The sequence below is a fragment of the Aegilops tauschii genome, chromosome 2, assembly GCF_002575655.3.
Source record: "Aegilops tauschii subsp. strangulata cultivar AL8/78 chromosome 2, Aet v6.0, whole genome shotgun sequence".
NCBI classification, from domain to species: domain Eukaryota; kingdom Viridiplantae; phylum Streptophyta; class Magnoliopsida; order Poales; family Poaceae; genus Aegilops; species Aegilops tauschii.
Genome location: NC_053036.3, coordinates 490508319 through 490523537, shown reverse-complemented (window position 1 = coordinate 490523537; position 15219 = coordinate 490508319).

Below are 15219 nucleotides of genomic sequence, written 5' to 3'. Positions count from 1 at the left end.
CCGTGTCCGCCGCCATCATCAAGGAGAAGTAGAACACGGGAGGCCGCCGCCGCTTGGGTCCCATGAAGGCCACCGCGGAGGCGACGCCGGCGTACATAGCAGGTGTCTTGCCGGATCCTTTTGTTGCGAGGACCTTCGTCGACCCCGCATGGGCTCCACGGAAGTGGGGAATGTTAGGATGAACTCGAGCAGGTGCCGGCCATGGTGAAGTAGTGGCCGGTGATGAACTCGAACATGTGCCGGGCACCATCATCTTCGGCACCAGCCAATGATATCAGTTGGGCAGTGGGGAAGCGAGCCATCCTTTGCACTGAAGCATATACCTCCGGGGCTCCCGGCAGTCCGGTGATCGTGCTGCCGGACATGAGGAACACAAATCGATCGGCGGGCGCCCATTTAGGGCAGGTATTGTATACCTGTGCTGTCCAGAACTATCACCGCGTAGTTCATTTGAATGTAATGAAATCCATCATGTTTGTATGAAAATCCGGTATTTTATATGATTTCCGTCGTTGTTTATATGAAATATCAGTTTGTCTACGTGTTTGCGTGAATTTCGTCCGGTTGGTTGAGTTGCTGTCATAATGTGTGCGGCTACGGTTGGATGGCGTAATTTGCGGGTCACCGGTCGGTCTGCGGGCGGCTCGGGCAGCGTTGTGGGACAAAAAAACACAGCTCGTGCGAGCTCGTCTCCAACGCCCGCGCTGGAGGATGCATGACAGCATGAGCACCTGAGGCATTCCTCGTTCATCGGTGACAAAGGCACCGGTGGACAAAAGGGTCGCCAATATTTTGGCTACCCTGGGCAAGATCCCAACAGCCCCTCCCAACAGATTCAAATCCCTCGTTCGCCGTGGAATTTTGCCATGTGTTGTTTTCATGGACTAGCAAGATGCCCGTGCATTGCACGGAACATCAAGATGCATTTTTTTACAAACTCCCGCATGCATGCAAGGGATAATTAATGTCCTCCTTTGCTAGTACCACGAGGAAAACACCATTAATATTGCATCGATTAGTGTTAGTGGCCTTGTATATCTGCAAATTGTAATTTTGATAGTGGCCCCTTGTATATAAAAATGGAGGGAGAAAGATGAGAGATAAGGTGAGGAGGAGTGGGGCGTGGTGGTCGGACTGGGCGGAGGCATGGGGATGGACGGCGCATTATGTCTAGGTTTGTATCTCTCTCACACACACCCACGTAGGCGGGGGACGTGCACGAAGAGAAGAGGTGCATGCATGACGCACGTACTCCCGTCTCTTTCCCAACCACACCCGCGCGGGTACACGTTGGAGCTCATTTCTATACGAAAAAGGCAGCCCACGTGGTAATGTGGCACGTGTACTGGTTGTCCACTTGGTGGAGGGAGGATCGTCTACCACGGGTGAACAAACAAATTGCGACTTGACGCGTTATGTTAAATTAAATAAAGAGGCAAACCATGTGGGGCCTACCTTAGAGGCAAGGCTCTATACACTGGAGTACTTTTGATGTGTCCCGTCAACTCGTAGAACGAGGAGAAGCTTGCTTTGTACGCCGTCTCCCCCGCCCACGGGCGCGGTGGCTCGCAGGATGAGGTGAAGCTTGCTTACGAGTACTACAACAACAACTACTACTACTGTACGCCTTTATGCCCGCTCCCTCGCCCACGCGCCCGGTGGCTCGCAGCACGAGGAGAAAATTTTACTACTCCCTCCGTTTACTCCTCGTCCCTACTACGTACTTTGGTTAGTACTCCCTCCATTTACTTATACAAGGCCACTATAAAAAATACATTTTGCATTTATACAAGGCCACAAATAGTAATCGAGACAAAAGTTACTACGCCCTCCTTTCCAGTTTATGGCTCAATTTCAAAATCTCTCCAACCAAGGTAGAGGGTGAGTGGTCGAATTAATTTCGTAGTTTGCACAAGTAATTAGTACGCTCGTTTTTCTCAAGAAGTTATGTTTATCGAGGCATTAATTAGAACGAATGCATGAATGACTACTAAATTTCCATGAACTTGTACATGCACTGGTTAGTTTCCTCTTGAGACTGCTTGCGTCGGGTGATCTAATGCACCTCGAAATCCAACATGTAATGGTACTACTACTAGTATAGTACAATTGAGACTTATCAAACAGAAAAACGAATGTTTTTTAGATGAGCCCTATAAACCCTAGTGGGTACGTACTCCGTAAAAATAGATTTTTCCAAAACTAAGTCGCTCCCTTTCATGAATTATGTAGTATACTCCTCCATCGACGCTCCCTTTCATGAATTATGTACTTCATGTCGCCGACATGTGGGACATATAGCAACCGGGTCGACGTGTAAAGCACCAAATAACAGTGCAGAACAGCAGGGGGGACGCACCCCACTCGTACCGGCCCAGTAGTAGTAATGAGCAATGAGACGTCAAATCACAATGCCGCACCTTCCCAGACGGACGAAGCAACCATTATTTCACACTTCGGTTCGCCATCATCTCAAACCACGTAGTATTGCTTCTGCCTCAAGAGGGACACGCGCATCGCCTTGGTACATCATGACACGTGGGACCGCATGACAGGCCATGCTCCCCCGCCGATCGCTCGGTAAAATCACCTCATTTTTACTATACTTCCTCCGTATCGGTTTACTACATGGCATGCACGTCGTTCTAGGTTGAGAATTTAACTGGCTATATATGTGATGAACAATACTCTAGCCCTTTAAAAATGTATACTTTTGTACAGTAGTACTATCGATGGATTGCGCCATGGAGCAAAAATTGAAATTAAAAAAAAGGTGGTACATATAGAGAGTGCTCGTCGCCAAATTATGCATATAGTACTATTAAAAAAGCTAGTACGTGCTTAATTGGGGTGCTAAATTCTATTAAAGAAATACTAGTAGTATGTACATACTGAAGAGTTAAAGTAACGAGAAGAAACATAACATAGTTCTGCTGGGGGCTCAGCACAACACACCCCTCAATTAAACTATGCACACCTGAAATTAAACTATGCAACTAATCTGGTAGACACTGCATTAGAAGTTTAGAACCACCATGAGCAACGACACTGCCACCTTACTCGAAGTCCTCGTCCATGTCCTCGACTTCGTCCTTGTCCCTCTTCCTCTTGGCCGATACTTCTTTGCTTGAACCGCACACTTGGCTGTTGCTCTTCATCCAACCCTTGTAGATATTGAAACAAAGGTAGCCATCCATTGCAGCGTAGTGGATGTGGTCTATATCTAGTACATTCCGCTGCCATGCATGACGATGAAACGTGTAATGAGGTTTCTCCAGTTTACAGTACGAAGGATGAACCATGGCTCCTGCCAGGGTCAGCATTGAAGGCTGACGAGAGGGCACCAGCCGGTTCTTCTGGAGATCGAAGGGGTTGCCTACAACGAGGCCTATCTGACCCAGGACTTCTTTGTCGTTCTTAAAGTCTACAGTAACGAATTTCACTGTTTTGTCCTTGAGGAAGTTCTTAAAATCCTGGCACTCAACGTCGGCATGGCATATGTGGTAGACCAAGCAAACCTTATGTACGCAAACCTGGATCACGGCGGGCTTCTTCCTCTCTTCGTCCTTTAGATCCTTCTCTCGTCCCAGGACTGTGGTGTACTCAACATCTAGCCCAGCGACCCACTCATCATCTGAGTTTTCGAACATGCGTCTGAAGCGAGAAAGGTATCCTTTCACCGTCGCGGAAGAACGGGTGTAGATGACGTCGAACTCATCGCCGGTGATGGTTCTAACCTTGTACTCACCGCCGATCGTGGAGATTTGGGACGGCATGGATTTGGGAGGAGGGTTAGGATTAGTGGAACTGCCGTAATGTGAATGGACGGGACGACTAGGAGCGAACCGCCGTAGTATTGAAGGACGTGCGGGGACGAGTAGGAGCGAACTTCCAGCGTGCGAACGGCAGGGTAGTGGCTTTACATTCTCACATGATACGGGCTTCCGAGAGCCCTTGGATCTGAGATCGAACGGTTGGATGGCGTGATTCTAGACCTATGGGTAAATATCCTATCCTGGAGGGTTATTCTGCAAATATTCAGCAACTTAGCATGCGACCGTTTGATCTCAGATCCAAGGGCTGCCAGCAGCCCGTATCATGGTCGCGCCTACCACGACCGTCGTGTCGCTCGCGCGGTCGCGCCCTTGGAGATTTAACACGGTGCGTTAGGCTATCTGATGTTGGCATGTCATACATAGTCATCACTTAGTCACTCATACTACAACAAGGTTGGCTATAAGGTTGGCTATAAGTGTATTTTTTTTACTCCTCTCTATCTCTTTCTTCGTACTCCCTCCATCCCATAATATAAGAACATTTTTGACACTAGTGTAGTGCCAAAAACGTTCTTATATTATGGGACACAGGGAGTACTAGTATTTATTGCATTTGCCAAGGAGTGACCTCTTCCAATGAAATGGTGTTGCTAAGGTTGCTTCATTTAATTAGCTATAGACTCAAAATTGTCTTTTCACCTAGGTACACGCGCTTAGCACCGTTTCTTCCTTGGGTCACCAAACTAGTCTCTCTCTTCTTGATTAACTTGCCACATCAGACTTTATGCCTATGTGGCAAGCTTAAGCACCTGTAGGAGCAAGTAAAAGTAAGTACAATAGTGCGCTTTACATGGCATTTTTGCATATGTGGAGGAAAGAGAGGCAAGGAAAAAGTGGAGAAGTGGGCTCTCATGCAAGAGCCAGCCTCTACTACATGGTGGAGCGTTGGGAGAGGCACCTGTATGGAGGTGGTCAAGAATCGGGAGACTCACGCCGGTCGTAGCGCCGCAGTTAAAATGATAATGGAAGGTCAAATCACGGGGCCCCACCTATCCAGCAGTAACTCGCTGTCAAATCACACAGCCCTACGTTTGCAGAAGCCTACTCCCTCGTCTTCTCGCGTCTCTGTCGAACCGACTAGGCGGAACTACCCCGCCTACCACGCAGGAAAAGCCTCGCCCTCGACTTTTAAATACAACTACATCCGCTTAAGAATCCAATGATATACTTTTTGTGACATAGTAACTCATATTTAGTTATTCAAATGGATGACCTAGAACTACGTGCAGGCCCTATAAACCGAGACTCCTAAAAATAAAAAACCGAGCCGGAGAGGGTAGTTCAGCACGTATCTTTTTAGATCAATATAGTCGGGATTCACCAAGGAGCAAAACCAAGTGGTAGGCTGCTCCTGTCGTGTTGGCATGGCAACTCAAGCAGGGTCAGTCCGCACACGAAATGGCGACACGCTTAACAGGACCCCTTTGGCCGACATGTGGCTCATCCACCGTCTTGTTCTACGTGCGATGCACCAAATTACAGTTTGGAGCAGCGGTTGGAATTGGAGGCACCCCGGTCGTAGCGCCGGAGTAGTAGAAAATGAGCGATGAGGGGTCAAATCACAAAGCCCCACCTTTCCCGCATTAAGCTGGACGGACGAAGCAACCATCATTTCACTCTAGGGAGCAAGAGCATAAAGAAAAGAGAAAACTATGATGCGTGTGGCAGCTACCTAGGGCACCCTAGGGTAGGGGTCTCCACTACAGATCCTTTTTTTTTGAAAGCGCCTCCACTACAAATCGGCTTCTCCCTCGTCCTCTTGAAGAAAACCGATGATGAGTGCGGCGGTAGGGTTTGTAGGAGTACTACGGCGTGCTGGGCCACGTCATAGTAAACGGGTTCGAGTCGATGCCTTAAATATGTGTGGGCCGCTTGGTTTTACGGGAACGAGGCAGCATTTTGGGTTCGGGGACCAGTGGAGATATAGTACGTACAAAAAATTGTGGACGTAGGTTCGACCGAAAGGCAATGATGCATGGGCCCTGCATTTTGATATACCCGGGGCCGCGTGAAATTTGCTACTCTACTCAAAACTAGTAAGGTACACATGTATTGAACGCATGACATTTCGAAACCAAATTATGAATAAATACACACTATAGCATGTAAAGCTTTGAGTCATATATGCATGATGTAGATGTTCGTTTAGTTCTTATAGTTCATCTCATTCAAAATCAATTAGTTTTATAAAAATGTTAAGATTCATGGGGTTGTGAATTGTAAATCATAAAGTAAAAAACAAATAATGACAATTCATTTAGCAAAAGTAATCAATTATGATACAGAAGATTCTAGAACAAAGGAGAAGTGCTTGCGTTTTGAGGTTTGTGCATTATGCTTAAGTTCAACCATGGAGTCTTCTAAATTGTACATGTGGCAGATCTGGTGGAATGTTGATGATATCCAATGGCCAGTAGTGCTCAGATTTGCCTATCTCTGCACTGTCGGGTTTGCTTCATCCAGCGATCATCTTTCAAAGTTATTGGCACACTATATAGTTGTTTTTCCATAGTTGCATGTTTTGGAAAAAAGATACTAGTGGGTTGTACTATCTATTTAGGAATAGAAGATGTATACATGGAAGTTGTAGGGAAAGAGATGACATGGAGCATCTCAATTCCTATGAGTAGGGATTGGAAAAGACATGTCATTTGGTTCACATCATAAGAACTTTTCTATTGAATCTAGAGATGACATGTATCTCAATTCCTATGAGGAGGGATTAGAAAAGAGATGTAATTTGGTTCATATCATAGGAACTTTTCTATTGAATATACGCCAATGTTTATTTTCCTTTGAAATTAAGGGAGTATAGGAATCCATTCATATGAACCAAGTGGCTCTAAAGCTATAGAAATGATATCATGTTTATTTCCTTTGAAATGTGGAGTATATGAATCTATTACTATGAACCAATTGGCTCTAAAGGAAAAAAATCCTATAAAAATCATATCAGATAGAGTTCCTATGATATTCCTCGACACTAAAGGATGCTTGAATTGCTGCGAGTGATACGATGGTCTTTCTTTGTAGACTCCTCACCCATCTTTATAGTTACCTCTCGAAGATGAATGAAATGATATATACATGGTATTCTACATGTGCAATTTGGTACACGAAAACTCGGTAAAAGTTTGCGAGGTTCGAATTTTCAATAAAGCTATATGCACTGCATTTCGGAACGGAGGAAGCATACGGCAGTTGCTAACACTCACGTGGAAGATTTGTGTGTAGGAGGAGTGGCTGTTCTGTTAAATGACATGGCAAAACTGACACTGTCGGATGCCGATCTAACGGTTCTTACGGCGTTCGTCAGGAAAAGGCTTGTGGCGAACGTTTGTCGGATAATGATTTACGGACACATGCATTGCATTGATACGTGCCCCCCTCTCTCTCACGCACACGCACCCTCACGAGTCACGACTCTCCCGAGTCCTCTCGCAGACTCGCACGTCGCACCCACCGTCTATCTGCAGGTAGACGTCACGCACATATGTGCTCTTCACACCCTACCCTCAGAACTTCTAAAAAACAAAAGACGGCCCGAACATTTTATTTTAGCTCACACGTCACACACTTATACTATTACTCTTGCGGCGAACGTTCTTTGGGCATAGTATATTGTACTATCACGAAGAGAAGCGGTGCACGCACGCACTAGTTCTCTCACACCCACTCGCGGGTACACGTAGGAGCGCATTTTTTGAAGCTGGTACAACAAACTCACTCCACTATATATAAAAGCAGGAGCCTTAGCGCTTGCTTTACTAGGGTTCCTCTTGTTCACTCTCTCATGCTCTCCAAATCTCAGCAACACATAGGTGGCCATACTCTCTCTCAGCTCACGGCTGGTCACAAATCCGGCCGGACAACCTCGACCGGGCAGGGGTGTAGGTGCATCATTCACGCTGTCGTCGGCGGCGAGGGAGGAGACCAACGGCTGCCCGCGCGTCCCGATCGGCGGCCGTGTCGTTCTCTCCGAGAGAGCGCCGGCACGGGAGGGCCTCCGACCCCTTCTTCCTCCCTGTGGTATTGTGGCCAAGATGCGGCCTCCCGACGCCGTCTTTGCCACATGCCGACGACCCTCAGGTATATATTCCTTCGAAACCTGCCTTGCTCTACTGCCCCAGCTCCCTTCGTGTGGATCCTTTTCTACTTCCGTCCGTTGTTCCAAAGCCACCTAGACTTCTACTATTATTAGAAGTAAATCTAGTTCATACATTTGACTCAAAGCATTGGTTCAAACAGGGAAGAAAGTGGGAAAGCTATAGCATGAATCTAGGACTTGGTTCTAAGAGGAAACGGGGGAAAGTAGTAATATCTGTCACTGTTTAAATAACCGTATTTCGTATTTGCGCAAACAGGGATGTCTGTCTCCATATCGTTTCGGGATGTGTGTCTCCGTATCGTTTCTATCCACGCAATCAAAAGCACACACCTCGGTTTTAGTACAACTGCGCAAAATGAGATGGCTATCCCTCGTTGCCGTCGTCTAACCTCCCGTCTTCAAGGTATCCCTACATTGGTAGTAACTAAGGTAGAATGACCAACGTAATCTAAAAGAAGCTGATTCGTACGTTTTACTTCCTGGTTGCAGTGCAGGGACGAGCGAAAACAACTGCATCCTAGTCCGGAATGCACTTTCTACCAGTTCATCCATGGACCGAGGACTAGCTGGCACGGCTGCACGGCGGTTTTTTGGACAGGTGCGCAGACAAGAGGCATTGTGGTCTGCTTATTTCTGCAAATAGAGGTGCTTAAATTTAGTGGAATGCACAAGCATTTCAGCTGGTCAGTACACTGCATGGTTCAGTTCAGCATTCCAGCTGAGACCACAATTATAATTGGTTATTCTGGAATGAGAGAACCTAACCCTGGATGGTGGCAACAAGAAAAAACCAGAGTGAACTCCAGGAAATTTAAGCCTGCCGGGAGGCCCTTTGCTCAGAGAAGCCTTGCTTGTTTTTTCCTGATTTGTAAACTTTCTCACAACTTTGTCTTTTGCTGTGAACTAGTATATGTTTGTTATGTTCTATGAATCATTGAGATGTATAAAATTGCTTAACTTATGCTTTTCAAGTTTTTTATGAAGACGAGTTTAATGTGAGTGTTCCACATGAGCGCTGGACTAGCGTGTGAACGTTTGGAATTTATTACATTGTGGCCTCAATTAACTGCATGAACCACTGTAACAAGATACATAGTTGCTTATATGTTAGACAGCAGATTTTTGATTCTTAGCTGGTCGATAGCCTAGTGTTGAAGCGAGCTGAGCCAATGTGTCGTGTTTTGCACAACTGCTTACAAGTGGGGTAGCACCAACAATGTTTACAAGTACTTATGTATACGTCGGCGCACGGTTCTCGAACGAGTGCTCTATTTCATCAAAACACACACTGCTCATATGATGAACCGTGACAACTTATGTCTTACCATGCCATATTCATGAAAAAACTAGTGAGGATGCATCTGTTTCGGCAACAATTACGATGGTTCTCACATGATTCACGGGCACACAAAAGTAGCAGAAGTTCCCATAGACGGATTCAAACAGAGTACTAGCCCCAGAGGGGTCGATAACATGCAAGGTTCGGATAATTAGACACAATCCAAACTACTATTAAACACTAGCTGGGGCAACTATTTTATGCCTCGATCTAATTTGGGCTGGACACAAGACGGACCTTGCCATGAACATCATCGAGGACGTCCCGCAACAGCTCAATCCTGTGAACCTTCATGAAGACAACCTTGTGGCCTTGCCACTGATAAACTTGTTTGTGGAGGCATGCCATGTCATCTTCCTGCGTAAGCTTGACAAGAACAGTATGCCTCACAAACGAAGGAGTAGCTTTGAACTTCTTGTGCTTCAGTACACCCTGGACAACACACCTCACAACAGTGAGGCTGGAATACAATTGTTCATTGGTATAACCACAAATGGCTTCCAGGATCCAACAGCCTAAGAACTCTGTTTTCCCAGTGCGTATATTCAGGTCGTCCGCCTCATAGCGAGTGACATGTACAACCACACAATCCTTGTCTGCATCAGGGCTCTAATTGAAACAGAAACAAATTCTGAATTACTCTTCAGTATAAGAAACACAAGTTATTTAAACCACTATGTATAGCATGGCATCGAAGCTAATAAATTTTTGCATTGTTAATCACCACATATTTCCTTTTCTAAAAAATCACCACATACTTAGATGAAAAACCACAATCGAGATCGGCAAAGAAGGAAATCACCTTGGGCAGCTCAGCGGGGGGGGGGGGGGGGGGACACATCCTCGAAGGGGGAAAACTGCTCCTCAAGTGCCACGGGGGCTGTAACCTCAAACGGGGCGTTGACCATCTCAGTAGTGGCCGTGAGCGTATCTGGGGTCGGCTCGGTGGTTGCCTCCATCTTCTTGGAGCTCTCTGTCTCGTGGGGATCAGCCTCCCGCGTCTGCTCCAATATCGGCAGATCTTTGCCTGGTTCTCCTTGGTCCATCATGAAACTGGCGAATACTAGGAGACCACTGAATGGAAAACATAATCACAATGACAATGAAACAAAAAAGAGAGTGAGGATCGGTTACTGCTTTGCAAAAGTTCTTTTTTTTCTCTGAACGAAAATATACCAACATCGTGGATCCGCTTACCTTCCCTTCGTTCGGAGAGAAGAACTTTGGCAGATGCGAGTGTTGCCTTTCTTGAAGACGGTGAGGGAGAAGGGGATTCAGCGAAGAGTGAAATGATGGTTGCTTCGTCCGTCAAACTTATACTGCGGGGAGGTGGGGTTTTGTGATACGACGGCTCGTTACTGCCGTGCTACGACCGGGGTGACTCTCCGCTTGCATACTGCCTTCTAATTTGGTGGATGGCATTTGGGCCCGCCCGCTGCATGGCCCGCATGTCGGTTAACAAAAGTATAACGGCATTAAGTAGAGGGAGACGTTTCAATGACCTAGGAGGAGCCAGAAGCAGTAGAGTGTCTCCACTGTACTAGTAGTAATTGTTTTTCTGGGTAGCTGTAGAGTGTCTCCACTGTACTAGTAGTAATTTTTCTCTGGGCCCAAGACAAAACAGCCCATCCACACTAGTAAATAGTAAAATCAATTCAAAAGCCCATATATTTACTGAATGAGAGGCGCTACCCACACCCAGCACACCGCCCCCTCCTCGCTCCCACCCACCTCACGTTAGCTCGCTCCACTCGTACCCCCAAATTACGCCTGTTGTAGATCCCACACCCGACAGCGCGGGGAGAAGCGGCGACCCCGCCCCCACCGGATCCCAGGAACCCGTAGAATCTCGGGTGGACTGCATCACCGATCTCCCGGACGCCATCCTTGGGGAGATCATCTCGCTGCTCCCCACCAAGGATTGCTGCCGCACCCAAATCCTCTCAATTCGGTGGCGCTCTCTATGGCGCGCCGTGCCCCTTAATCTCGACTGTCGTCAGCTATCTCTCTTTAATGATTTTGAAATCCCCAGAGCCATCATCTCCTCCCACCAGGGCTCCGTTCAAAGCCTCTGCATCCCGTCATGCTACCTGAGCAAGCATACCGTGCCCTGGCATGGTGGACGCCTGGCTGAAATCCCCTGAATTCACAGAACTACAGCTGCTTGAGTTCTACTATTCCCCTGGAAATCACATACCACATATCGAACGCCATGAACTTGTGCCCTCAACACTGATGTCCATCTCGCGGTTTTCGTCCTCTCTCCACACCGCCACCTTTGCGCTGTGCTACCTACCAGACAATCTGGTACTAAACCTTCGACTCCCATTTCTCAAGAAACTTTCACTTGTGCGGGTTCGTATATCGGAGGCCTCATTGCATAGCATCATCCACTCCAGTTGCCCTGCGCTGGAGTGCTTGGTGCTTGTTTTCACAGTTAGAATCGGTTGTCTCCAAATAAAGTCGCCTAACCTTGTAAGAATTGGAATTTCTTTTGACGGAAGGGAGCTCATCATCCAAGATGCCCCTTCACTTGAAAGGTTGATCCTTGATTCTAGTTATTCACCGTTGCAAATAACCGTCCTCTCTGCGCCTAAACTGGAGACCTTGGGTGTAATACATGATCTCTGTGCTGATTTCAATATGGTGTTTGGCTCCACAGCTCTTCAGGTACTTTATATTATCATCTACACTTGTAACCATAAGCTGCATTTTAAATTTTTGTGCATAATTTATATATCATCTTGGAGTACACATTTTGTACTAATATTATGTTCTATGCTCAAAGAAGAGTTTCTCCATGGATGGCCTATCAATGCTGCTGGATTCTGTCAAGATCTTATATATCCAAATGAATAGTTTTGATCTAAACAAGATTATTGGCTTGTTGCAATGCTTTCCATGTCTGGAGAAGTTGTATATAAAGGTGATAATTTCACGCACATTGGAAGCCCGCATATAGTGTACTAGAATTAACCGTTCAGCTGTTGCTCTTTCGACACTCTTCTTTTAGACCTTAACTGTTTTCAATCTTCATGTCTATTTAGGCAATAGGACGGGGTAAGAAAGTTATAACCAATCGGTGGATTCGTAAGCATCAGGATTTTCTCACTTCTCATGAGATTCGATTGAAGACAATAACGCTAGAACGATATGTAGCCAACCGTGCAAACACAAGATTTGTCACATTCTTCCTGCTGAATGCGAGGTTACTATTGTCCATCAGGCTTAAGTTTATCAGCAGCATGGTTTTGACGGATGGGTATGTCGAAGAGCAAAAAAAAAGGAGTTTCAAGTGGGCAAAAGAGCTTCTGAACGTGTCGGGCTTCTATTTACAACATATTGTGGGCATAATCCAGTAAATTTTACGACCCAGGATGTTCATTCTATGGACCTGACCGATCCATTTGACTGTGACTGCCGAAAACAGTGCTGGAGTTAGATGTTGTTGCCCTTCTCAATCTGTTTTTTTGTAAACCTGATGAACAATTAACCCTCGTGCTTTTGTACAGTTTGTAAGCTGGAGTTAGATGTTCCTGCCCTTTTCAACTCGGCTGTGACTGTCATATTTTCTTTGAAACAAGGGAAATGGCTTGCCATTCGTTTAATTTAGAGTGAAATATTGTAACAAATCCCAACCAAGGGAAATAACATCACTCTCGCCGGCTGCTTGAGCTCACTGTGCATTACAGAAGCCAAGTGATTAGCCCCCACCAGCACCCACAAACTTATTTCGATTCATAGGAAAGGCTGCATGACCGTGACAAATTTGGATTCTGACATTTGGGACCCGCGAGGAAATAGCCTATCCAAGGTGGTGTCGACTTACTAGCCAGTCAACAAACGATTCTGCCTACCAGCCATTGGATTGACATCCAACATCTGTCGTGTATCTTCTATCTCTTGTCTTCTTCTTCCTCCAGCCGCCCAAACCAAACCACCCCATCGGCTTCGCCTGCTCCCGCCTCCCATGGCTGGCTGCGCCTCCGCCGCCCTACCGTATGTACCATCCAACGTTGGCCAGTGCCTCCCTCTATTCCCCACACGTCCTGTTATTCTCCGGCGACGTCAGCCCCAACACGCACCCGCGCCCGAACCAGTCAACCCTCGTACTCCCCTCCGCCTGCGACTGGACCGGCGCATCTTCAACGGCTCCTATTTGTTCCATCTGAGGCCTCGCTGTCATCCTCCGCTTTGCGGCCTTGGTTCGCTCGCCGTGCATGGTGCGCCGCCCTCTTGCGTTGTCAACGTCGTCAACAACCGAGAGGAACAAGGAGATGACTGTACGTGCAGAGGATGACAGTAGGGACCCACCAGCGTCATGGCAGTACACAAGCAAGTGCCTCTATAGTACAAGCCCAAAAATATGGTTCCTCCTAATGGTTGGACATCTGGGGCTCACGCCATTGTCAACGTAGTCAATAAACGAGAGAATTACACTACGAGCGGCTGACACCAGGGACCCAGCAAGGCGTGCAGTTTTTTTTAGGAAGAAGCAGTTGTTAGTTATACTAGTTTTAGCGACGGATCAGGGTAACAACGGGGCTGTGCGGGGGCTGTGGCCCGTCTAGCCAGGGTTTTATTTATGTTTACCACATCATGAGCCCAGTTGTGTTTTTTTCTTGCTGAAAATGGCTAGCCCAGTTCTATTTTTTTAAAGAAATACCCAAACAAGGCCTACTTGCTTTATCGGCCCTGCTGGGCTGCAAATCTTTCAAGACGAGGAGAGTTTCATTCGGTTTGCCCAGAAATGGGTTGTACATTTTTAAAACACATCAAACCGGGAATTAGTTTCAATTTTTTTATTACAAGATCTTAAATTCCATTGATTTTTATGCGTGGACAATTATTTGGATTTTATATTTATATAAATATTTTTCAAAATAGTTTAAATGTGAATCGATATTTTTGGATTAAAAACAGTTGACCGCACCGAAATATGCAAAATTTCATATACTTTTTAACCGTGGCCACAATATGGGGTGTAATGCTAACAAAAAGAAGATGGGCTCCAAAAAATTCTTAAGAATTATCAAATGGGTTGTACATTATTAGAAATAATGGCAGATGGGATGTATGCTGTTTTCCACAGATTTGAGGCTGACTTGTGCGCCTACTACAGGTTGACACGTATGCTTTAATAAAAAAAAGGTTGACGCACACGCAACGCCCTGTCAACTTAGTCAACACACGAGAGCAGTGACTATTGGATGTCCATCCAACGGCTGTCGTGCTTCTTCAATCTCTGCTCTTCATGCTCCAGCCTCTCAAACAAGCGCCGGTGGGACTGCCTGCTCCCTCCTCCCGCGGCCGGCTATGCTGCCGCGCAGGCCTCACGGCCCCACCGTACTCCCATCGTTGTCCTAGCCATCCCTCTACTCACCCACACATGCTGTTATTCTCCGGCGACGGCAGATGAACAAGTAAACCCTCGTACTCCTCCGCGTGGGAAACACCTGCCGAGTATTCCCTGGCTCCATGTCGTTCCCTTCCTAGGCCTCGCCGTCGTCCACCGCCCTGGTGCTCTCGGCGCGGCCTGGTCAACGTGGTCAATGAACGACATCCATCGGAAGTGGACTGTACGTGGAGAGGCTGACAGCTGGGTCCACGGCCGCACGCAAGGAAATGCCTCCTTATTACGCGCAAAATAATGATTCCTCCACCTGACAGCTAGGACCCACAGGAAGGGCCTCTGTATTTCGTGAAAAAAACGTTCCCCCCGCTGACAGGTCGGACCCACCAGCTATATCTTCGCACGCAAGGAAGTGCCTCCTTATTACGCCCAAAAAAATGAATACCCCCCTGCTAGTTGGGACCCACCATATTGTTGGGCTGACTTGTGGGCCTACTAAGTTGACGGGGACGAAGGGCTTTGTCAACTTAGTCAATATGAACGACTCTAGCTCCAGTGACCGTACGATGTCCATCCAACGGCC